Genomic DNA, 24,883 nt, shown 5'->3' on the forward strand with positions numbered 1-24,883 from the left:
TGAAAATGGACTACAAATATCGGTTCAAGTTTTGATATAGCCCCCGTACCTAAAATAGGTATATAGGTAAAATGTTACTTTAGGTATTTTGAAGTTTTTTTTTCACATTTTCTGCCTGAATTTTCTGTATTTGGCAATTAGGTCAGAAAACATCCCCACCACAAATTGCGAACATTGAAAACTATTTCATTTAAGTTTAGACTATTTCATGGTGGGTAAATAAAGTTCGGCCCGACTGAACTTTATTACTTCTCTTTTCTCTGCTGGGAGATAATATGTGATTGATTACAGAGAAACGTCATTGTCTCAGCATTATGAATCCCGCGAGATGTGCAATATACTCCCATAACAAAATAAAAATCAGAAATTATAATTATTGTTCTCAGTGATTAAAAATAGTTTTAATTAATCAAAACAAAATAAATACCCCTCCACAAAAAACATAAATATTTACTTCCTATGAAAGCGTTTGATAGCTTATCACCTTTGTTTTATTGCGGTTTTAAAGAAATGCAAATAAAGTCGAACAAAAACTAAAAGTGTAAAGTAAGCGTAAATTCGCTGTGGCAAACCGATGATATGGCAAAAGATAAATACTGTTTTTTGCAATTTAATGTCAATGAAGAAAATTATGTAAATTAGTTCATTCAATTGAAACTTTTTTCATTTATATTTCAAATGTAGTTCTATTAAAAAAAAAAACAATTTGCAATAACGATTTTTTGTAACATAAAGCCTAAGAAAAAGGAGATTAAATTTCAAGCGAAATGCAATCAATAAAATGGTCAAATAAAAAACCAAATATGTATATTTGTATGTACGTCTGTTTAATGTAAGGGTTGATATCAATAATTGGGTCAATTCGTTGGAAAGTAGGTAATTAACGTTTTGATCAAATGCAAGTTATATTTAGATTACTTAAGTAAATTCGGAGAACTCTAAAGTGAAAGTAGCACGCAAAGAAAACGTAACAATAATAAAATTAGGTTGCTCGTTGATTTTACCTTTAACGGCGTGGTTCGATTTTGGATATACCCAGATAATGATCAGAGTCCCACCTTGACCAAAAATTATGAAAGTTAAAAATGTTGTGTAGCGTTACGTAAAGCTAGTTTAAAGTTTTTTTTCTTGATTTTATATGCAGTATTGACACAAAGTATATAAATTCAATAGAGGGAGTTCACAATATTTTAGATACAAGTTTGGAATTTTGAACAAAGTATTATATACAGGCATGTCACAGAAACGAATTCCGATCGAAGGTGGAATTAATTCCGTATTTAGCTCTTTCAGAACACGAAAAACGAAAAAAATGTTTCGGAATGAAACCACTTTTGGTTTCGCAAGTGGAATCGTGTTTTTTGGAAACTTGTCACTTTAAAACATTCCAAAAGCACTTAAAAATAACAGTAATATTGTTTTATTGACAACATCACATTTAATTTCATATTGTTTACCATTTTATTTAAAAATTTCTCAAATTTCCAAAAACTAAACAATATGGCATTACGAATGATAAATTAAAGCAAAGATAAAAAACAAAAGAAAAAAGAACTCAAACAAGGAATTTTTCAATGATATGTTGATTGCTTTGCGCCTCGATTAAAGAAACAATAGAAAAATTTAAATTTTAATAAAAATTAACTTTTTTCGCACAAACAAACTTTCATTAAACATAATATTTTCACAATTCCCACTTCTACACTGTTTACTAATCATATGTTTTTGTTTTGTTTCTTTTAATTCCACTAATATTGCCATATTTATACTAAAAAATAAGAGATTTGCTCCAGAACTAAAAAGTTTTTACAATTTTTACCGCTTTTACGCATTTTACCCGAAAAAGCGTTCCCGTACACAAAAAAGTTGTAAAATGTTCACTCTTTAAACAAACATTGCGCTGAATGACGCTCTCTTTAAAAACTTTTTACTCGAAGAATTTGAGCGTGTAAAAAATAGTAAAGTGGTTGCCGGCGTCTGATTGGCTTACAGTTTTTTACGTATTTTCCATTTTTCCGTTCCCGAACTATTTCAAAAAACTTTTATGTGAGAATATTTTTTTACAGTTCTCTCTTTTACGAGTTTCACTATTAAAAAGTACGGAAACGAAGCTAAATTTTTTTTTAAAATATTATTTTATGTCATAAAAACACCAAAAATTTATTATTTGACCAGAAATGGGAGAGTCGGTGCAAGCCAATTAAAAATTCAGAAAATCACATTAAAAAAAAAAAAAAAAACATTTGAATCCATATGTATTATTCCTTCGAGATATAGATCTTGTTCAAATATGGACTATTACGGACCACTCCTTCGGATACCTCCCATACAAAATTCGGGTAAAGTGACGTTTAAGAGCTCCTCTCGGATAATTTTGAAATTTTTTCAGCAGGTTGTCTTTGCGGCTTCCTTTGCTGCGGTACAATTTCTTTTGGGCGCAATTCCATACTTCCTTAGATAATGGCCTAACAGCTCCAAGAAACCTTGACGCCACCAATTAAAATGGCAAATCCGCAATATTACTCTCGCAGGGAGATTCTGATTGGTCCAAACTTTGCACATCGTATTATTTCATCTAGTCATGTAACATGTCGGAATATGGACTATATTGGTCCCGTCCTTCGGTTAACTCCCACACAAAATTTGGGAAAATTGTACTTTACCTCGTCTCTGATCGTTTTGATTTTTTTTGTTTGCAAAACGTGGTAGTACGTAAGATAACCCTCGAAGGGAGAAACCGATATTGTCCAAACGTTTAACATCGTATTATTTGCTACAGCCTCGAATTATGTCCGACTATTGATTACATGGACCACTTTTTCGGGTACGTCCCAAATAAAGTTTGGAAAGAGTGCAGCTTAAGGTCTCGTGTGGTCGTTTTTAAATTTTGATAACATGTTCTGTATGCTATTGAATCTTTTCTTTAGGTCTGAGGCTGAGGGTATATCTCTGTCGGCCAAGCCGACTGATACTTTTTTACTTGTTTAATATTGAATTACAGTAAAAGTTATTTTAGTCATTAATAGGCAAAAGTTCATTCATTCCCGCTACAGGAAATCATTTTGAGAATAAAGATCAAAAAGTCATTACCCTTATATACACTTTGATACGATAAAAATGGGCCTCATCAAAATACTTATAACTTGACTTTGGCTCAAAAGTTTGTAACACATCGAAATAATGATCGTATACCTAAATGTATAAAAAAATGAATATCTCGACGAGACGGCTATGTTTCCCGTCCATCTGTCCATCTAAATCTGGCGTGACAGGTCGTTATTTTGATAGGATCGTTACGAATTCGGTATAGATGAAGATCCCAGGGAGGAAGATGACTATTTTGGTATGGTCTGATAACATTGAGAGGGTATTCAGGGTCAGAATGGCCAAAAATGCTCCTTAAGGAAGTCGTCAAAGTTTTATTCCTATGCGAATATCTCTGCTTCTATTATGGGTTTTCCAAAAGAAGAGTCTGACCTTGAATGTCCTGCAATTTTACACGGTTCAGTCATAGATTTCAGTCCGGCTGGAAATATTCTGACCTAAAATATAATATTACGTTTTGTTTCTGTTACGTATGTTCATAATTTGTGGTGGGGAATCCCAAAATCAAGCCAATTGAGAATGAAAATATAGACAAAAACGTTAAAATACCTGAAATAGGGAAAAGTTTTTCAACCACTTCGCACGCTTAATGTCAATTAAATTTGTGCCGAAAAACAAGTTTTTGCGGATTCTGAAACAGCAATGTTCATAGATGAGAAAAATCCAAAAACAAAAAAATCGCTCGAGGGATTTTTTAATAAATCGCGGTCAAAGTTCACATTTTTAGGTTTATTTTAGGTTTTCGCGATTTTGCTTGGAAACCGCAAGTCCTATCGAAATGCGGCCAAAGAAAATGTTGTAGCTGTGAAAATTAATCGTTATGATTTGTTCATAGGTTTTACCATTTTTGAGATATAGAATTTCAGGTCTCATTTTTAGGTTTTTTGTTATGTTTTCACGATGTGCTTGAAAACGGTAACTTTTGTCGAAATGGGACTAGAGAAAATCGTATAGCTGTGAAAATTCTCTCTAGGTTGTACCATTTTGAGACATATAAGTTAAAGTTGAAAAATTGCAGTCATGACATTGTTTTATAAGGAGACGATACAGTCAATGAATTGTCAAAATTTGAACTTCTATATCTCAAAAATGGTAAAACCTACGAAAATATCATAGAGGAAAATCTTGTAGAGAATTTTTCAGATACAATATTTTTTTCTAATTCCTTAAAAAGCGCTCCGGATATTTTTTTGATTTTTCTCATCTATGAACATTGTAGTTTCAGAATCCGCAGAAACTTCCCAGGTGTAAGCACCTTCCATTTAAAGTTGGTTCAAGAGCACCGTGTAGACCATTTTCAATACCAAATATTCTACGGTCCTACAGAACATTTAAACAAAATTCTCAGACGGATTGACATGGCTATAACGATTTAGAATTTCACGCTGATAAGGAATATATATGCTTTGTGGGATCTGATATGATGCTAAACTTAATATACCCTTCATTATATGTAGAGGATGCATTTTAGTGGGAGGTTGTCTTTGTAGCAGCAGGAGTCGTATAAGTTTTACATAACTATTATCGCACGCTCACGGCACTGGCTGCTTTGGGCAATGTTGTTTGTAGACTCATATTTTCCAGTGGATATTCAAGAGTGAAAGCGTCTGGGTAGTCATCCAACAAATAGTTCTTAAAAATCTTCAACCCTGAACAATTGACTACTGAACCAAAGAGTATATATACCCCTGTGCATAAGCTTTTGACTGGTAAAATTCAAAATATTAAAATTGGGATAGCTTAGCGCCTTTGCTCTGAATGTCTTCATTGATACAGGTCAATTTTGTTGAAACGCATTTGAGTGCATCGTCAGTACAACACAAATAAAACAAGTGAGCAAAGGCTATAGTCAGGACGGGGCCGACCATGTGATACCCTACACCACTACCCCTGTGCATAAGCTTTTCACTAGTTAACATTTCTTTTAGGCAATATAATCCGACTACCACCAAACATACTATGCCTCTTTCTCTCTGGGACCCCCACAAGCAACCAAAATTTCGTGACCATTCGATCTAAATTGCGACCTGTAGCGTGATTGCAAAAAATGGAAGAATTGGATGCATTACCGACTATTGTGGTATCTCCCTTGTTTGACCACCTTCGCCAACCTACTTTACACCAATGCAACGGTAATATTTTCTTCTTCCATTGACAGACCGTTGGAATACCCCTACTAGAAGCCGATATATTCACAAAAAAATAAAACTTTGAATTTGTCTCCACAAGAGTTTTTCCCCATTCCGACCCCTAAATATGCCGTAGGAATACCCCTACTAGAAGCCGATATATTCACAAAAAAATAAAACTTTGAATTTGTCTCCACATGAGTTTTTCCCCATTCCGACCCCTAAATATTATCCGACTATCACCAAAATCAATAGGCTTCTTTCTCTGTGGGGCCCCCATCAACCCCCCAAAGTTTCGTGACTATCCGATCAAAATTCCAACCTTAGCGTCATTGCAAAAAATGTAAAAATTGGATATATTACTGACTTTGAGATATCTCGGTTGTTTGCCCACTTACGCCAACATCAACATATCTCCTTTTCTTCTTCCATTAACGGACTTTCCTCTTGGAATACTCCTACCAGAAGCGGGATATTCGCATAAGAAAAAAACGTTGACTTTTCTCAACATAAGCTTTTTGTTTTTTTCCGACTCCTGAATATTTTTGTATAGGCTATTTCCTCCGAGGGACCCACATCCACTCTCAAAAAATTCGTGACGATCCGATACAAATTGCGACCTGTAGGGTGATTACAAAAAAATCGGGAAATGGGATGCATTACCGACTATTGCGATATCTCTGTTGTTTGACCACCTACGACAACCTAATTTACATCGTTGTAAAGGCGATATTTTCTACTTTCCTTGACAGGTTTTGCTTTTGATTCACCTCTTAAAGAAACAGATATATTGGCTTTGAAATAAAACGTTGACCTTTTCACCAAATAAGTTTTTGCTCATTCCGACCCCTGAATATTATCCGACCATCATCAAAATCAATAGGCTTCTTCCTCTGTGGGACCACCATTAACCCTAAAAATTTCGTGACGATCCGATCAAAACAGCGACCTGAAGCGCGAAAAAAAAAATAAAAAATTGGATGTATTACCGACTACTGCTGTATCTCCGTTATTTGGCCACCTACGCCAACCTACTTTACATCATTGTAAAGGTGGGATATTCTACTTTCATAGAAGCTGTGATATTCGTCATTATAATTAAAACGGCAAAAATGAACAGATGGGTTGTATTAGCGACTATTGCGATATCTTCGTTTTTTGATCACCTACGACAACTACTACTATACATCGTTGTAAAGGTGATATTTTCTACCTTCATTAGCAGGAGTTACTTTTGATATACCCCTTAAGCTGAAAACACATACAACGTTTTGGTAAAGTTTTGTGTCGTTTTGGCCGTTTTTACACTGTTGGGCATGATGACGAAAAATTCAAATTCATTTGAAATATATGCCGACAAACAGATAGACGCTGGACTTTGGTATCGGCGTCGCCCTGTTGTTGTTGTTTTTTTCTCGACGCCCAACACAAAACTTTACTCAAACTTTGTTTTTTGCTTTACAGATGCGGAGATATTCGCTTTGAAATAAAATGTTGACTTTTTCTCCAGATAAGTTTGTTTCCCATTCCGACCCCTGAATATTATCCGACCATCACCAAAATCAATAGGATTCTTCCCCTCCGGGACCTTCATCAACACCCATTAAAATTGCTACCTTCATTTTGGTATATATGTATATGTATGGGTCTACGACCATTATTTCGATGCGTTACAAACTTTTAGCCCTGCAAAAAGCTATAATATAAACATGGCCTAAAAGCTATAAGACTTCAAACTTTTTTCTGTTTTGGATTTATTTAATTTAAAATAAATTGCGTGAAGTTAAACGGAATAAACGTTATTTAAGTCATAATAAGCAAAAGTTCGTTCAATCCTTCTGCAGGAAAAATTTTTTGTAAAAGAAAGTCGAAGAGTCACAACCCTAATGCTAATTGATAAAATGATGCAATGTTTAATATCACTGAATTTTCGATGTTTTCAGTCCAGTAACACTTAATAAAAGTAATTTCAAAGTGAAACCATCAAAATACGTTAAATCGGGAGGTCATATACCCCATGGCAGAAAATGGGTCTATATTGATAGTTTTCTGCATGGAAGTTTTCTATACATTGAAAATTCGAAATACAAAGTTCAAAATAATTCAGTAGGTAAATATAGCAAAAACTTTCAAAATAACCAACACCGAATTAAATTTACATTTACAATCACCTGAGAGATATATGTATGTATGTAAATGTCTTTCTAGTATACACTTTATACATATAGCCTTTTGTTATTTAAATTAAAAACGTTTTAATATTAACAAAATTTTGAAGAGGGTCAGCTTCCAACTGTTCACTCATTTACATTCTTAATAAAATATTTAGAAAAAAATTAGTTCAGCTCCCTAATGAACAGTAAGCAGTGTCTTGTGGTTTATTGCAAAACTTTCCTCACTCAACCATGTGAAAACAATTTTGCTTGTCCCGATTAAAAGTAAGACCATTCTTCTTTATCAACTTGCAGGGGTTATTTTTCCTTGTGTTTTACTTTCACTTTTTTCTTGTTGTTTGCTGTCATCTTAGTATTTTGTTGCTAGAAAACAACAAACTTTCATTATGTAAATTGAAATTGATCAAACTTGAACAGTTTATACATTATATTATATGTAGGATAAAAATTTAAACTTTTCGTAAGTCCAACACCATTTCATTGGCTAACTTACATGTTCTATGGTCTCAAAAGAGAAAGAAAACAACATAATCCTTTAAACTAGTTCTGCAGGATAAGTATAATTGAAATTTATTCAGTCTTTAGATTCCATTGTATTTGTTTCTTCTTCTTTATACCGAAATGGACCAAAGCATTAGATTTAAAGTATTTTATGAGAAAATTCTTAGTATGTTGTGTCAGTGTAGTGGTGGGTTTCTAGGCCGTAACACAAATCCGTTTTAAGATTTTTTTCTTTGCAAACCACACATGGATTTTATTTTAAGAATCCCCTCATTTTTATTTAAGTTATGTGCCACAAAGAAGTATGTCACAACAAAGGTATTCAACTTTTGTGTCTGCAGAAATTTTTGTTGTTGTTTTAAAGCATGCATAAATGCTTGGAAGTGAAATGAAACTTAATGAAAAAACTACAAATATAAAAGCATCAGTCAGCTTTGCCGACAGGAATATAGCCTCAGCCTGTAAATGTACAAAAAAGCACAATAACAGGATCGGTGAATCGAACTGTGATAACAACAGGGATCTGCTGGGGTTTTGAAATAAATAGCATTTTAGTATGTGAAAAAAGAAGTTTTGGAAATTTCAGCGTATATTTCCAGGAATACTTAAATATGTTCCCACAACATCACCGAAGATTCAAGAGGTATTTCTCTCATATTAATGAGTGCACGCAGATTCACACTGGCTGAATAATATGGGACCTACTTTTTATCGCCGATTCCGAACGACTTGTCTTACGACACCATTGGTAGATATGTAAGCCAACATTACAATAACGGGATTTGCATTTGCCAATTTTGTTGTTCTGGCCGTGCATTGAACCGCAGACCTTCTGAGTGCAAGCCGGACATGCTTACCTCGGGGGCTCCGAGTTATCATAAACAGTGGGCCTAATTTTCTCGCTGACAGACCTAATCAACAAAATCTACACAGAATAAAAGAATAGCTGATGTATGAAGAAGTAGCTCTACATTTCGGGGCCCATATGTCAGGGAATATTGTCTTCCCCTATTCCCTAATCGTGACTACATCATATTCAGAATTTCCACACGCCATAGTTCATCTTGGAATTGGGACTCATTCCTTACGATTGTTATCATGTCAAACAAAAATGTAAGTGGGTCGCCAAAGGATTAGTTTTTAACTTTCGGAGTGTTTAATGTGAGCACTAGAGGGGGGCGCGTGTCGTGCCGTGAGTAGTGCGTGTTCGTGCCTTCTCTAAAATCGCCGTGTTTGTGCGTGTCGTGCCGGAATAATTTTTTGCCCGTGCGTGATCGTGCTTTTTTCCAAGGCATGATCTTGCACGACACGCCCAAACACGATTTGCACTATGTGGCACGATCGTGCTAAATTTTTGGCCTCCCTTTAGAAGTCGTGCAAAAATCGAGCAAGAATATAAAACCGACCAAAAAATTCACCAACTGTAGTTTTCCTAAAATTATTTACTTCGTTTTTGTAGTCTGGTACTTTTTGCCGTTTTGTTATGGAGAGGCCAGAACAAAAAGATGATGTTTATTTGCCATTTGTTTTGTTTATGAGAGAAGCAAATACAAAACAACTCAGCGGGTTAACGTAATATACTGTCTTTGAAACTCAGTAGTTTATCTTGCTAAATTTTGATATTGAAGACAACTTGGGAAATTCTGTATTTGTAACCGACAATGGTTCCAACGTTGTTTCAGATTTTCAAAGATTTAAAATTTTACCTTGCGCTGGCCACAATTTGAACTTAGTTATGGGTGATGTTGTTGAAAAACATCCTCTTCCCGAATTGGGAAAACTGATTGACTGCCCAAAACAGTTTGTAAGATATTTTAAACACTCGGAGCTAAACAACAAATTATCGAAAACGTTAAAACAAGATATAAGAACACGTTGGAATTCAACATATATTATGCTTGAGAGCATACCAAGTCCAGAATGAGATTAATAGTATTTTGCTAGAAAAGAATGAGTTGGATCGTATATCTGACTTAAAGCTAGAACCTCTATTCGGTTTTCTCAAAATATGCAAAGAGTGTTCCGAAAAATTAAGCTCGGAAAAATACCCTACTATGCCCATTTTTGCCGTTTGGTCTGAAAAACTTTTGAAAGTTTGCTCAATTGATACCATTGGCTCCCAATTTATGAACGATTTGAAAGCTAAAATGAATAATTTGAAAGCAATGATTGTTTACATTGCTTAAACGTTTTGTACCAGCAATGGCACATCTTATACGGTTGTTTTTATTTCCGCCATTTAAGGAGATGATTTATTTTATTAGAATAAAAAAGAAATGGTGTAATAGCTAAAGTAAAAGCAATGTTACTTGATATACAAAGTGAGAACATAGAGTGTTCTAAGTATGAGCAGGAAATTATAATACCACATTTACACGAATTTTCAGAGTTTTTGGATCCAAATTTGGCAAAAAGACGAAAAATGGACAAGTCTCTAATTGGTAAAGAAAGTGCACACCTGCCTTTCTTTGGGTCAGGCACCCGTCAACCTTCGAGCCAAAGCTCTAACCGCGATTTGGAACCAAACCACAGCCACAGCGATGCTCCCTCAAGGGGGACTAGATCCAAAGATCTCCGGGCACGAGTTAATCGCAGTACCAGAATATGCCCTTCGTTCAGGGATCATAGCCAAAGTCTACTAACAGTTGGACTCCAACCATGCCGAAACTGGTGATCCACTAACAATTTATTAGCGGAAAAACACACAACACAGAACCGCCAACGATGAACAATCCCATGAATTGATCGTGCTTGATTGATCTGGAACCAAAAGTATTTCGGCCAGCGGCTGTCAACACAGCATCATATTCTGCTACAACAACAACAAACAACAATCCTCACAGACAGGACTAAACGTTGACAAGAACACAAACACATAATTGTTGAGGTGACGACCCTGGTCTAAGATTTCTCCTAATCAATACGGTGCATAGAACCGGCCGCAGTGGGATTGTTGTCGTAAGCCGCTCATATGGTACCAGAAGCATGGAAAGTTTGTAGGGTGGTCCTGCCACTGAAACCTGTATAGGATGCCAGTAGAGGTGAATCGTACAGGCCGATTTCACTCCTGTCGACAGTAGTAAAGATCCTAGAGGCCCTGCTCCTCCCCACTATGTGAAGTTATTGTTCAGTTGCCCAACATTAACATAGGTTTTGGAAAATGCATAGTAATACAACAGCATTAGAAGCCATATCCACAGATATCAGTAGAGGACTAAACTAGAAAGGGCCGTGCGATCAAAAAATTATGGTGGCTCATGACCTATGGAAGGCCTTCGATACCGTCAACCATGCCAAACTGATCGAGGATATAGAGAAGACTTCTCTCTAGCCGTGTTTGAAACGTTGGGCAATCGACCATATGTGCGGATACCAGTCGTGTGTGGAATTCAGAACCAAGAAGTCAAAAACGTGTAGGGTGAAACAGGGAGTTCACTAAGGAGGGGAAATATCTCTGATTAACATCTACCTTTCTGAAATTCCACCCCTCCAGACGGCATAGACATCGCAAAGTATATGCATGATTGTATGATCTTGGCGTCGTGTTCTATCGTCGATGATAGGTTAAATGTCTATATAGTTAAATTAGTACTATCCTTCCATCTGAGGAATATGCTAAATCCACTGTCACACTGTTCACCCCTTGGACGGCTGAAATGAGGCTCCTACAGAACATACAGGTCGATGGATTACGGAGTCGGACCACTAACTACCCTAAAATATTGGGTGTAACATTCGATACCATGTTCACACGACAAGCTGCCCAGCTAACCGCCCTCACCTGTCTCCTGATTCTTTATGGACGCAACATGTCCATGCTTTGTGAGTGGTCAACAAGGTTTCTTTGTCAGCAACCCAAGTGCTGCTGGCCTGCGACTTGAGCTGTGGCTTGCGGGTACGACTTATACATGCTATCGAACGTTACACCCAACATTTTGAGGTAGTTAGTGGTCGGAATCAGTGCACCATCGACCAATATGTTCAGTGGGAGCCCCATTTCATCTGTTCAAGTGGTGAACAGTGTGGCAGTGGATTTAGCGGAGGATATTTTTTTATTCCTCAGATAGAAGAACTGCACTAAATAAGCTATGTAGACTTTTAACCTATCACATATGTCATCAACGATAGAACCCGACGCCTAGATCGTACAATCATCCGCATACATTACAATCTCTATGCCGTCGGGAGGAAGTGGCATTTCAGAAAGGTAGAGGTTAAATAGTTCCGGAGATATCACCCGCCTTGAAGAACTCCCTGTTTCACTCTACGGGTTTTGGACTTCCTGTTTCTACCAACGTTCTGTCCCAGTTTCAAGAAAGATTTAACAGTTGTCCACAATTTACTTAATCCTGTATAAATTTGTATTGCTTTTGGTGTCACTTTTTCCTCTTATGTTCGCCTACTAGCCTGTTGACTTCAATAGTAAGTTCTCCAACTCTTGGTCCTTCAGAGTTCGTACGTCGAAGTTCATCACGCCCATTTGTTAGTTCCGTCGCTTCTGTTGGAAAATTTGGTCTGATGTCGAGTATTCGACCAGACGGTATGTAGCGAGCGACTGCTGCAGTGATGATGTCCCGGAAAGTTCTCTAAGCTACCCAAGGATCTAAGGGAGTGGGCAGCTCTCTGAAGCGGTGATTAGTAAATTCTCTGATCCCTTGCCAATCCCATGGTTCCGAAAAGTACGGCGTTCAAAGATTATGAAGTTTGGTGGTCTATTTACGGAGACGATGATAGGTAGGGGTCATTTATTAGACCTGGTGCCATAATGGTGATATCTGGCGAGCTGTGGAGAGGAGACTCTTATCCTCGTAGGAGCGTCTTCATTCACTATACAAAACGTGGAGCTATCAATTTGCTCGGCCGGAACGGTACCCCTCGGGTCATTACTTGGGACGGAATGCCAAAGCTCATGATGGGCATTGAAGTCCCCTAGCACCAGACGGTTATTGCCTTCGAAACGCGAACTAATATCGGACATATAACGCAGGGCACAGCTATTCATTGCCGATATGTACACATAAAGGAGCTCTACCTCGACAGTACCAGAACGTTGTAACCATCGCAGCGTTGCAAGCTACAGATTGCAGTGAGCTTTGTTGCCTGGATCGCGACTGCCATGGTGTTTTCGGGCTCATAAAGTCCACAAGTTCACTGAACTTATTGCGGAGACCGTTGCAATTGAATTGCAGGAATAATGCATTTCCGGGCCGCTGAACAACAACTTGTGGTGTTAGATACGACGAAGAAGAGTCGGACAACGATAGATATCGCAGTAATCCTGGGTGGGACTAAGGCCAGGGCACCCTCGGAACTGCACCCATTCCCCAAATCCATTACATCTCACAATTGTTGACATGTGGTGGATGTGGATCTGGCAAACGGTACCGATCCATACTGCCAAGGCGTTCATTTCTATCCCGGCGCGGACCAAAAGAGCTCGGGGCAGGTATTCCGGGATAAATTGCCACTACCATGTTAAAAAAAATGCACGAATACAAACACGTAATTGTTGAGGTGACATGGGCCGTCGAAGATTTTTCCGAGTCAATCCGGTCAGTCATTTTAGTTGGTGCCGGCAGAGGGTTTTCAGAGTTTTTCGGCCATTACCCCGGGAAGTATAGACTTGCTCTAGAAAAAACCGACTATATGATACCGTACAAAACTGTGAATATGTAAAATATAGGAGATATATATCAATTTGAACTGATTTCTATATAATATGGAATTCAGTCACATATTCCAAATTTCATCAAAATCGAACGTATGTAGCGTGTTTGGTGCAGCAAATACGTCAAATCGGCCGAAAATATATATGGGAGCTATATCCAAATCTGAACCGATTTTCACCAAAAGCAATAGCGTTCTTCCTATGGCTAAAAAAAATTATATTACCTAATTTTCAGGTGAATCGGACAAAAAAATGCGACCTGTACGTTGCGAACAAAAATACATAGACAGAAAGTTATTATATGTATTATATGTATATCCCCAAAAGGAACTATGGGTCTATTTCGTTTCCTTTTGTATGTTACACACAAGTGCACAAAGACATAATACCCCTTACCACAGTGTGGTGTAGGGTATAAAAAATGTACCATTTTAATAGGGACCAGGAAGTCAACCTGATGCAAAAAAAAAATCAAAACTATCCCAAACGTTCGGGAGTTACGGTGCACTGTAGGCAGACAAACAGAAGGACGGGCAGGGCTAAATCGACACCAAATGTTCAGAAACGGATTTCGTCCAAACATGTGTTAGGTCTAAAACCATTATTTCGATGAGGCACAATCTTTACCGCATAAAAGTGTAACTAACCTCGTTAGCCGAAAGGCTGAAGATATAAAAATGCGAGCCTCGGTCAGGCATACTATATGATACCCTACACTAGTGCCCCTAACAGTCTTTTGTAATGTCAAAACCAAAGGGCCTAGTCCCAACGCCGACATCAGCCTTCACAAAAGGCAACGGTGCCAATATATTAGATAAGGTCGAGAAGAGGGACGACAAAAAATTGGCGACTCCCAAAACTTTATGGGGGCAGGGTAGATCATTTTATTAATTTAAGTTGTGGTACGTGTTTATATTCGTTTGCCTCGATTGAATTATGTTCTCAAATTGTGTTGTTTTCCAGGAGCTGGAATCTGAGGTTTGGACAATGACAAAGAAACTGTTCTACCTTACTTAGAAGTAGGTTCTTTGGGTTTCCACATTAGGGTTTTGGTGTTTATCCAAATCTCCTTATTATTCCAAAGGGATATGTGCGAATTTTTGGCCGCATGCTTTTAACTGTAGACTCGGCACAGTTAGGGGCTTGGTAAGGGCATGCCTAGACAATAGGGTGGGGCGATTTGTGTGGAAGGAAAAAACCTTAATGAGCCCTTCGCGTTTCTGGTTCCTGGGATTGAACTGTCCTCTGGACCATATATCTACCGTGAAAATCGAGCCTCCCGATTTTAACTTTAAGTTTTTTATTGACGTTTTTTGGATATTTTGGCATATAACAGCCAAACCATTGAGATTTTCGATCCAACACAAAGACAAAAATTGTAGCCAAGACAGGCAGTTTTGGCCTTAAGAATGTGCAAACTTTTCGGAAAATGTCGATAAATGACATTGTGCTACAAAATTTGACCAGAAAATTATTCAAGCCTTCTGATGCAAAATTCCATCGTGTTGGGATCCATGGAGAACGAAAATGCCTTTACTTCGTTTGGGTCACTTCGTTTAATTTTTTTATAACAGTAAAAGTAGTGAAAATCTGAGTTTCTTATATTTTCAAATTTAAATGGGCATATCTTATTTTTTCCACAACGGATTTCTTTTGATCCTTCTTCCTTTTAAAGGGGTGAATAATATCTTTTGAATAAGCTATTATTGTTTTAAATCATTTAAAATGGCTAAGTTATAGTGGTTTAAGTCTGAAAACCACCACAAAAAAACCTATAACTGAATTTCTCATAATTTTCAAAAATATAATGTTTTTTTGTTTTGTTCAGTATTTATTTTGAAAATTGTGAGAAATTCAGTTATAGTTTTTTTGTGGGGGTTTTCAGACATAAACCACTATAACTTAGCCATTTGTTAACCTATTTAAAACAATAATAGCTTGTTTACGTCCACCAGGACTAGTTCTTAGGTACCTTACCCTGTACGGCACCCTCCTTGCTAACCTCTACAGATTGCACACGTCCAGCGGCAGGGACCCGGGTTCACAACAGCAAGCTCACAAACCAATGCGCAGCAACGTCTTGCCTCAAAGCCAATGTACATTAACGACAGCCAACGACGACTCCAACAGCTCAAGTTTGGGCCGACTAAGCAACAGCTGCCGGTTCACACACAATTCGCAGCAAATACTTGCGTTAACTCTGCTGTGTATCGAGGAACCGATTCCAAAGCTTACGGTTTGCTCGGCAAAAAAGCGCTGTCCACTCGGGAGCAGCCAAACACAGGAAAACCGCCACAAATGATACTGCCACACAGCAACGTTCTCTGCTCAAAAAGACACTGGCAACCAGCAGGCACTGTTTACTAAAATTCCACGGTCAACAGTGAAGTCGATCTTTGTAAGGAACACAGCACCAAAACCTTTTTGTTTCACAATAAAACGACGTGTTTCCTTTTCAATGTTCTGTAGTGCGATTCTGTAACTCCTTAACGACAGAATTAACGACGAATGTCGGTAGTTAACGATAATTTTCGGTAAGTGCTATTCTGTATACCAATTTTAACAATTTTTGTCGGTAAATTTTGTCGTTAATTACCGAAAGTTATTGTTAAGTTAACAACCAAAAAAAAGTTGTTGTTAAGTCTTAACGACAGTACATTATTGCAATATTTTGCTGATTTCTTTTAAAAACGGCGTTTTTATATGAGCATATGTTATGTTAATGAGGAGTGTACACAAGGTAAATTCTGCCTTATTGAGAAAAATCTTCTTAAAGCGTTTACATAAGGGTTAACTATGTATGATAACATGGGTCAGCTTCGCCACTATTGTGCTTTCGCCAGCACAGATTTTATTGAAGCTGCATAAAGACCACCAAAGAGAATGTTGTAGAACTTCGATTAACTCATAACTTTCCCTTGGAGGCTGCGCTGACCTTTGTCTTACTTATTAAACAGGAAAATTGTAAGCTATCGCTTCAAAAGAACTCAAGTGTGGTACTGTTATGTAAGGCTTATACCAATTCCCTTAACACTATCTTTCTAAGAGGCGTTCGTTGGCTTTTATGCCGTATTGAAGCCAAAATGCTATAAGTTCGGATTTCCGAACTATAGGTCATGAGAAATTCCATTCAATATGGGCGTGAAATGAATAAATGACTCAAATGGCGAACGTCACCGAATGGCGAAACTTCAAAGTTGAATTTTTACATAGCTCTTCTTTTTATTGCGCTGTCCAAAATTTTCGCACAAAGCGCCACAACCCAAAACATGACAGCGCTTCACATACAAATAGGAAGGATTTTACCAAATTTATAATTTTTAAATCATGCATTTATAAAATACAATTCACTACAAAAGGAAGTGACCTTTTGAGCAATGATCCTTACATACATACATCTATTAAATATTTTATGCCAGTAATACGTTAAAAATATGAATCTGTTGTAAACATAAATAATGCAGCTTCTGTTGATTCACCTAAGACGGTGTAGATGCACACATGCATATTTATTTGTCTAAAAGACAGGTTCTTGTCCACTTCAAAACCATAAATTGATAAATTGGGGATATTCTATATTTTGTTTCGCCGAGCTATTACGGTGGGGGCTAATGATATATTTCTTCATATCCTGGAATAAAACCACCAAAATATATGAAAATCGTGTATTGTTCCTTTACATCCTAGAAGTATTCACATACACACTTGACGTTTTTGAAGTTGAGTAACTCCTGGGTTTCGCATTGCAAGTATCCTAACTTGCAGACACTAATTGTAGGCACCTTCCTTCCAAGAGAAGATATTTTTACTCCTTTGCGCGTTTTATGTTCGTAATTGCGAAGAAATAATATTCTTAGCTTAAAATACATTAATAAATACCAAAATATATTATTTGACAATTTGTCTTCCCATCGATATTCGTCGGTATGTGCTAACGATTTCTACAATCGGTAACATAAAGTTACAGAATAGCACATTCGTTAACTCAACCGAATATTTTCGTTAACTACCGATGTCGGTTCGTTATTAAAAAAAGTTACAGAATCGCACTACTGGACTTCTTTTTTATTTTGTGTTGACAAATTGCTTTTAGTAGTTTACAGTTTGAGAATCCAAATTATAATGAACGAGTTCAAAGACAAAGAGAGAGAACGAAGTTGGTTGGTGCTGGCATGGTATGTTCTGAGAGAGGGAATGTTTTTCTGATCACTTCCTTCATGTTATTTTAAAGTGGCCGGGCCACTACAGGCACATCATACTACGTTCACACTACCTTTTACTCTATCACAACACGCTAGACACAAATACGTGTTGTTATATGAATTAAATTTAAACATAGGTTCACATCTTATGAGGGGTTACAAACCAAAATTAAAAAAGGAGTGTTGCAATGCAAACATAGCTTATTCAAAAGATATTATTCACCCCTTTAAAAGGAAGAAGAATCAAAAGAAATCCATTGTGGAAAAAATAAGATATTCCCATTTAAATTTGAAAATATAAGAAACTCAGATTTTCACTACTTTTACTGTTATAAAAAAATAAAACGAAGTGACCCAAACGAAGTAAAGGCGTTTTCGTTCTCCATGGATCCCAACACGATGGAATTTTGCATCAGAAGGCTTGAATAATTTTCTGGTCAAATTTTGTAGCACAATGTCATTTATCGACATTTTCCTAAAAGTTTGCACATTCTTAAGGCCAAAACTGCCTGAAGGAGCGTTCCAATGCTTTTGCGATGTATTAGAGAGTTTTCAACTACTGTCTTGGCTACAATTTTTGTCTTTGTGTTGGATCGAAAATCTCAATGGTTTGGCTGTTATATGCCAAAATATCCAAAAAACGTCAATAAAAAACTTAAAGTTAAAATCGGGAGGCTCGATTTTCACGGTAGATATATGGTCCAGAGGACTTTTTTGCTCAGTTCAATCCCTGGAATCAGAAACGCGAAGGGCTCATTAAGGTTTTCAAATCGCCCCGGCCTACTAGACAAGTTTACAATAGTTTGTTCTCTAGTATACATATTTTGCCTGCTACCAATATAATGTATACCAAATCGTGCTGCGAGTAGTTGTTAATCGCATTTATGCAGATCAAAAAACATTTCGATTTGACTGTCTTGTCTCTTATAGTTTTCATTGCCATTTTACTGTCCGTAAAGGCAATTCTGGTACTCTGTAATCGCTCGAACTTCCGCTTGAAGGATCGTGTTATGATTTGGGATTCGGTGAGAGATTCTTGTTGCCAATTCCTCAATAAAAATTCCACTCCCGTTTCGTATTATCGTAGTAATAATTTTGCTGTATTTTGATTCTAATCTGCTTACCCTTTGTCAATCAATTCAAAACTATGAACAATATCTTGAAAATACCAAAACATGTTATCTCGTCATTCCATCGCCAACGCATAAAACGGCAACATCTGGTCGTTGATTATCCCCAATAATTGTCTAAAGTTTCATTTAATTATCAATTTCGTTCTTCCGGTTCCCATTTCATTTGTAATTTACGCAGCAAAATTTACAACGGCATTCATTAAAGGATTTTCACAAAATTGTTGAGTATTAAATGTTTTCCAACAACAGCATCTGAGGCAGACATTGCGGAACGGACATCGCCATCACGAACCAGTATCGCGCACAAGCAGTATTAAATTAAAATTATCCAAGACGACAGCTGAAAAGTTTTTGGGATGTTTTTCTTAATTAAACAAAACAAAATACAAACGTTCGTAAATTCTTTTTGTGTGACGTTGAATTGACCAAACGAACATCAGGCAGGCAGGCATAGCCACCGACTGACCGACCGACCTTCTGCTAGACTTTTCCACTTTCCACCACAGAATGGTCCGGAACGAAATGCAATGGCAAATGTCAACAATGGAGCAAAAGTCAAATGTTAACACCATCTTATTTGTTTTACCCTTCTCTTTGACTTGTGCGCCTTTTCACTTCCTCTTCTGTTGTTATGGTTTCTTTTTGTTTTGCTCTCTGTTGCTATTTTGCGCAATATTTTTTTTCGAATTCGAACACGGCAATTACTTTGAGTTGAAATTCATTAAAGACGTGGCCAATTATGCACTTCATTTTGCCTTTTTTTGGAAATAATTGCTGAATGTATCCGGAATGAATGAATGTCCGCTCTGAACATAGAAAGGACAATGTCAGCAAAAGCCAAACAAATGTATATGCAAATGCACAGGAAAGGAATCAAGGACCAAATTAAATTTCACACAACTACACCAACATAAGTATTAGTGTGATGTACTACTTACAACATCAAGTGGTCAACTGTTATTAAAAATTTCCTTGCGACCTTCTGGACATTTCATAACTTAGCTATCGTCTAGTTTCTTTATGACTAACCAATATTTAAAAGAAGAATTGAAAATAGGTCATTTTGCGTTTTCAAATTGAAATATGCAAATTATGTATATTTTGCACAGATTTATGTATATTCAGTTCATGACAAATAACATGTCTTCCGAATAGTAAGACTTCCTTCCGACTTAGTTGCCAAAAAGTTGTAAAATTTAAAGTAGAAGCAAAAATAGAAGAAAACAAGTAAGCAAAGGCTATAGTCGGACGGGGCCGACCATTTGATACCCTACACCACAACCTCTAGGAATTAGCTATGTGCAACCGCATTGCCTGCTGAATGTCCGGTTTCGATTCCCAGGCCTGGTCACATCAAATTTTAAAATTCCCAGGCCAGGACTGGGAATCGAAACAGGACATTCAGCATGCAATGCGGTTGCACATAGCTAATTAGTAATGTTGGCGATATTACCAGTGGCAACTTAAGACACACCTCTCGGATTCGGCGATAAAAACTAGGTCACATATCAATGACCTAATATGAATCCATTGATATAAGAGAAACCTCCCTTGTCCCTTCTGGGATGTTTGTGGAACAATTATATAAATTATACATTTCTAAAACATATGGCAAAATTGGAAAATGCACATTGATAAGCATCTCCTGCTTCATCTTTAAATATCAGGTTCCTTTTTGGAATACACCTAATATAAATATATATACAATGGAATTTGTCATATCTCTGATATTTGGAAGATTTTTGAGTTTGTTGAAGGTCTATCGTCCAAAAATTGTGCACTTGTACCTCACATATGCTTGATAATGCACGCAGTTTTGTGATTTTCAGCGCATATTCGATTACACACCAAGGAAGATAGTATAAGTCAACTGCGCTAACGGTGATATACCCTCAGCATCTGACCAAAAAAAGAAACAAACAAAAAAATTATGCCGTATAAAAAATATATTGATTTTGTATCACGAGTTTGCTTCAAAATACGTGGAATCTGTAGATATTGTAATATAAGGCTATACCAAATTAATTTTAGTAAGCTAACTTCTGATTTTTGAAAAAGTTTAAGAATTATTTTTTAGACATTTTGGACCATTATCTCTGGAAGTAGGGATTTACTCTGGAAAATTTGTACCGTTGCAATAGGGACCGTGAAAAGAACCTTCTTCAAAAAAATTCAAATAGATCCGAGACGGGTCCTCACACTGCACTTTTCCCAAATTTTGTGTGGAAGGTACTTAAGAACCTGATACATAACTTGATGAAATAATAAAACGTGCAAAGTTTGGACCAATCAGAAAATTCCCTTGAGAGTTATGTTGCGTTTTTGTCATTTTAGTTAGTTTTCTTGTTTGTTTTTTAGAGTCTTTTGGAGCTTTTCGGCCATAATATCAGGACGGATGGTCTTGCCATTGCAATTGTACCATTGTAAAGGGGACCGCAAGGACAATCTGCTGAAAAAATTCAACACGATTCGAGAGGACTCTTAAATTCCACATTTCTGAATTTTGTGTGGGAGGTACTCGAAGGTGTGGACCGATATAGTCATACCCGATCTGTATCTAGAAGGAATAATAATATATGGATAGTTTGGACCACTTCGACAGTTATCGTTCTCACACTTTTTTAGACAAATTTTGAACTTTTTTCGGGGATGTGCCCGAAATTAAACTAAGTTTGGGCAAAATAATACGAAGTGTAAAATTTGGTTCGAATCGCTAGATCCGTTCGGGAGTTATCGTTCGTACCAGCCAGCTAGACAGTAAGAGAGACAGATGAATGGACAGGGCTAAATCGACTCCAAATTGTCTGAAACGAACTTCGTCCAAACATAAATAGTTTGCGAAGTGACCCCATGCTGCGATCTTTGTATAAAAAATCCAATTGGACAACTGAACTGAAAAATTCTCTGTCATGATAGAGACAATTTGTAGTATGTACATTCTTGCAATTTGAATCATGGGAAATGCCATTAGTTATTTTTCCATATGTAATCTCCTTTGCCGGTATATGCCCTCCAGAAATTAAAATATGCACCAAAAATAATATTTGTATATTTTCATACAAAAGTAATGGTTTATGTCACCCGCTAAATAATATCAGATCATCATGCAAAATTATAGGCAGTTTCTTCAACCTGAACTCTTACTTCGTGCAAAATTTCGTGAGTATTGAGCTATAATTGCGACCTCTAGCGTGGTTATGATAACACTACAAACATAAAACTGGATATATTAGGCTGTAACTCTGTTATCTGATCAGTGATCACGTACATCAACATAATTGACATCAATGGAAAGGTCAAAAGATTGTCTTCCAAGTATAACTTACTTGCCCGGAATGTATCTTCCAGGAATAAAGATATAAGCTGTATATTAAAATTTTTCACAACTTTCACACAAAAGTTGTGGCCCATTTAACCCTCTAAATATTATCTGATCGCCATCTCAAATTGCAAGCTTCTTCTCTGTCATATACTCTTACCTTATATAAAATTTCCCGTTGATCGGACTATTATTGCAACCTACAGAGCCGCTAGACAATTGAATAAATATTATGTTTTTGGTACATTTCACCCGCTAAATATTTCTCGATCATCACCAACAAGAATAGGGATCTATTCTGGCCTGAACCCGACCTCCATACAAAATTTCGTGACGATCGGTCCATAATTGCGGCCTGGAGCGTGTTTACAATTTATAATGGACAGACGGACGGACGGACGGACACACATCTCAAAATCGCTTTATTTCGTCGAGATATGAAGATTGGTATACCACATTGGGGGTCTCCGACGAATATTTCGCGGTGTTACATTAATTTTTAACAAAACAAACTTATAATACCCTTTCCAGATTGTGGTGTAGGGTATAAAAATTCTCAGACCACAGGTCTGACTTTTTTCTACAGAAAAAATCACAGACCAAATTTCTGACTTTTTTTCTATAGAAAAAATTCTTAAACCAAAGGTCTGACTTTTTTCTATAGAAAAAAATTCTCAGACCAAAGGTCTGACGTTTTTCTATGGAAAAAGTTCTCAGACCAAATTTCTGACTTTTTTTCTACAGAAAAAATTCTTAGACCACAGGACTGACATTTTTTCTATAGAAGAAAATTCTCAGACCATAGGTCTAACTTTGTTTCTATAGAAAAAAATTCTCAGACCACAGGTCTGATTTTGATTTTCCGATTTTCTCAGATCACAGGTCTGACTTTTTTCTATAGACAAAAATCTCAGACCTAGGTCTGACATTTTTCTATAGAAAAAAATTCTCAGACCACAGGTCTGATTTTTTTTTTTATAGAAAACAATTCTCAGAACACAGGTCTGATTTTTTTCTCAGACCACATTTTTTTCTTTAGAAAAAAATTCCCAGACCACAGGTCTGATTTTCTCAGACCACTGGTCTGATTTTTTCTATAGAAACAAATTCTCAGACCACTGGTCTGATTTTTTCTATAGAAACAAATTCTCAGACCACTGGTCTGATTTTTATCTGTAGGAAAAAATTCTCAGAGCACTCTATAGAAAAAAATTCTCAGGCCACAGGTCTGACTTTTTTTCTCATATATTGTTAATAAAAAAAAATATTCGTTCTTGGCTATATTTATAAATATGAGCAATAAAATGAGCCGAACTTAACACTTAATTGTGTATAGTATCTTAGAGATATTTTGGTAAATAATTTAGTTTTTTAGTTTGTTTTGGTTTAAAAGTACAATATTTTCCTTTAAGACTGCAGCAGTCTCTTCAAATCAAACATCAGTGGAATGGGAATCTTACTTAAATATACTTATATACATATATTGAAAACATTTCAGCACACGATTGGAGGGGGTTAATCCAACTATCAAAACCTTTATTTACAAAGAAAAGAAACAAAAATATGTTATTATTAAATTCTTGCTTTTCATATTTATGTCTTTGCAGAAATTTCAAAGAAAGAAATAAAAATACATTGAAGACTCAGACAAGCAGCACAAATCCATCAAACAGTCTGGAGACTATGAAAGTGGAATTAATTACTAAATACCAGCATGGGGCGCTGAAGTGCTGAGTATTGTCTCGACCTTAAATAGCACAGACAACACAAAAATGTGAGGAATTTTACAGAAACAACAACAACATAAACAAACAAAACAAACAAAAGGATACAAATTGTACATTAAATGTAGTCTTAGTTAAAATTTAAAAGGAAAATCAGAATTAAATTTTTAAATTTTTAGTGAAATTGTGGATAATTTCACAATTTCATTAGGCCAAAATGAAATGGAAAATGAAAACAAATTAAAAATCAAATAGTTATGAATTTAAAATAATTACAATTAATTAATTAAGTCTCACATAAACACACACCCATACATGTGCAAACATATAATTCTATGTTTTTATTCTCACACAAAAACACTTTCTCTTTAAATTTTAGAATAAGTTCTTTCTTCAACTACTACCTTCGAATTACGATTAACTTCACTATTCAATCAAAATCAAAGATAAGAACAACAACAACAATATGAAGAAAAATTAATTTCAATAAAATCGAAATCAAAATGATAATTGATAATGATAATATAGAATTTATGTGTATGTAATTCTTTAATTTTAGGAGCAAAACAACAAAAACAAAAAGAACTAAATAAATTTGTACAAAATTGATTTGATATATGTCACGATAAGAAGAAGAAGAAGAAGAAGAAGAAGAAGAATAAACTAAGGAGGGGTGAAAAATATACGAAACAAACATTTACACTTTCAAAAATACATTTTATACACAAATACATACTCATACTTAATTTTTAGCTTCCGTCATTAAGACCATACTTTCATGAACATACTTTATTTAATGTTTATGGCACAGGGCAAATTTCAGGACTTTTTGCTTTCCAGGAAAAATTGGCAACAAGGCATTTTAACCATTCTCTCCTTCTTTCCATATGTCACACATGTTGATGGTAATAATTTTCCCATTTTATAG

The 24,883-nt window shown here is 36.2% G+C and overlaps 1 protein-coding gene across 4 annotated transcripts in view; it reads left to right on the forward strand.

Moving 5' to 3' along the window:
- Positions 1-24,173, forward strand: part of dpr18 (defective proboscis extension response 18) — a 567,617-nt gene extending 543,444 nt beyond the window's left edge. For all 4 annotated transcript variants that reach the window (XM_073977849.1, XM_073977846.1, XM_073977847.1 and 1 more), the window contains one exon: positions 23,839-24,173. The gene's annotated coding sequence lies outside the window, so the exon portion shown is untranslated. The remainder of the gene's footprint in view (positions 1-23,838) is intronic.
- The last annotated feature ends 710 nt before the right edge of the window (positions 24,174-24,883 follow it).

The sequence above is a fragment of the Musca autumnalis genome, unplaced genomic scaffold, assembly GCF_047663935.1.
Source record: "Musca autumnalis isolate F117 unplaced genomic scaffold, ASM4766393v1 scaffold_3, whole genome shotgun sequence".
NCBI classification, from domain to species: Eukaryota; Metazoa; Arthropoda; class Insecta; order Diptera; family Muscidae; genus Musca; species Musca autumnalis.